The following is a 2,058-nucleotide window of genomic DNA, read 5'->3' on the forward strand; positions in this document are numbered from 1 at the left end:
ACTTCTTCAGTCTGAGAGTTTCAGGTGAACTCAGCCTTATAAGCTCCGCCTCCACCTGGACAAACAGGTTAGTCACATGCAAAAGAGGGCCATCGACTGACAATGGGCTTGATTAGCTCTATTGTTCATAGGGGGTCATGTGTCCCATCATCTGACTTACTGGTTTGGATGCTGTGGTTCTAAGGTGTCGTATCGTGTATGTAGTGAATGCAGGCGGGGCTCAAAGTCTCCTTGGTTTTGTGTTTTACCTCTTTGTGTTATGCTACATCATGTTTCCATCTGCTTCCCAAACAGAACGATACATTCTGACAGCATTTGTGTAGAAATATATCTGTATATTTATTAATATAGCTGCAATTTCGACATTATTCCGACAAATTATCCAGCCTAAAAATGTCTTATTTTGAAAATACGGATGTTGTGCTCTTTTCTTTTCCTGTTGGTCCGATGTAATATTTAAAAATTGACTCCAGCGCATTTCTGTCGTCAAAAATAGGATCTGTTCTAATTTTGATGGATTGCCGTCCGCTCACCGCCGCCCTGCGCAGCCAGTGTAAACACTCTCATTGATTATAATGGGTGCGTATTTGCTGCGGAGGTCGGACCAAAGCGGAGCGGAGCCGGAACGCATGTGGTGTAAATTGGGGGTTAGGATACAGCATGCTTTTATTTATTTAAATCTGTTTTTTAAATGCTGAAAAGACAAACGTAATTTAGTTCAGTTATGAAGGTGGGGCTCTCCCCACCTCAACAAACTTAATCACAATAAGTGGTGACACTGTTAAACAAGTCACAATGTACATATATTTAGCAATCTGGCTGGATGATGCACTTTTTTTCTCACACCATATTAATGTGTAACAGTCAAAGTTTAAAACAAGACTCGGTTATTTGTATAGAAATCATGCCTCCTGTACAAGTGTCACAAAAACAAGGATTGTTGAAAAGACCATTTTCATTTGGTTTGATTATGGACATATAATTTATAGACACATTTGTAAGGAAACACTTCAGAAACTGGAAACAATTCATCACCCCACAATTTGTTTTGTTACAAATGCCTCTTTTTAATGCATCACTGCCAACCATATTCTCAGGTTGGCATRCATGCCTGTCAAAATATTCACTGGTTTACACTTATTTATAAAACTCTAATTGGGCTACTCTGTTCCATACTTGGCTCAGCTGTTGCAACCTGCATCTGTAACAAAGTATGTCACTAGGTCATCACATCTCTTGTTGAACATTCCAAGAACTAAATCCTRTTATGGTACAATGTCCTTTACTTATGCTGATTCAAATGAATTTGCTTCAAAAAAATGCCCATTTCTATTTCTCTTTATAAAAGTTGTTTAAAGGCTTTCTTTGAAGATACTTTTAAATTATACTTATAAATGTTTAACCACTTAATGATTCTTATAATTCATTCTAAAAAGTCAAAGATTTGTATTGTTTGTGAGTGTTGCATCTCTAGCAATAACCCACATTACATACAGGTTTTGCATTAGTGATGATTCTGCAGGACTRTTAGAGCATTTATGTATACTAATAGACTACTCACAGATGCATCTAATTTCAATAAATAAGAGGCTTCTGAAGGTAATGTTGGGGGCTACAAAGCAAAAAGGGCTGAATACATTAGTATGCACCACTTTTTAGTTTTACATTTAGAACATTTTTTCCTGTTCTTGTGTTTAGATTCATTACTTGTAATCAAATTGAAAATTCGTTTAAATTACAGGTTGTGAGGCAACATAATGAAAAAAATACCAACAGGGTGAATACATTTTCAAACCACCATTTGTCTAACCTATTCATATTCAATTTTAATTAAAAGGAGGTATAAAGACTGAGCTCACATTTACAGGTTTATATCCGCTGCTAAAAAAAATGTGTTTCACTATTTGATTCTACAACTCCCAGAAGAAAGTGCAGTTTGGTTTGAATGTAGAATGTTAAGCAAGGTTATTTATATTTGCWTCATGGCTGAAAAAGCATTTCTCACCCTGGTTTTTATGACTGAAAGTGAGAAAAGCAAATCTGATCATTCTGTCTTTT

The 2,058-nt window shown here is 36.0% G+C and overlaps 1 long non-coding RNA gene across 1 annotated transcript in view; it reads right to left on the reverse strand.

The window, feature by feature from the left end:
- Positions 1-1,148, reverse strand: part of LOC106514952 (uncharacterized) — an 8,816-nt gene extending 7,668 nt beyond the window's left edge. Inside the window, exon 1 of the long non-coding RNA XR_001309942.1 lies at positions 1,138-1,148. This is a non-coding gene — a long non-coding RNA (uncharacterized LOC106514952). The remainder of the gene's footprint in view (positions 1-1,137) is intronic.
- Between the last annotated feature and the right edge of the window lie 910 nt (positions 1,149-2,058).

Source organism: Austrofundulus limnaeus, unplaced genomic scaffold (genome assembly GCF_001266775.1).
Source record: "Austrofundulus limnaeus strain Quisiro unplaced genomic scaffold, Austrofundulus_limnaeus-1.0 Scaffold24, whole genome shotgun sequence".
In the NCBI taxonomy this organism is placed as follows: domain Eukaryota; kingdom Metazoa; phylum Chordata; class Actinopteri; order Cyprinodontiformes; family Rivulidae; genus Austrofundulus; species Austrofundulus limnaeus.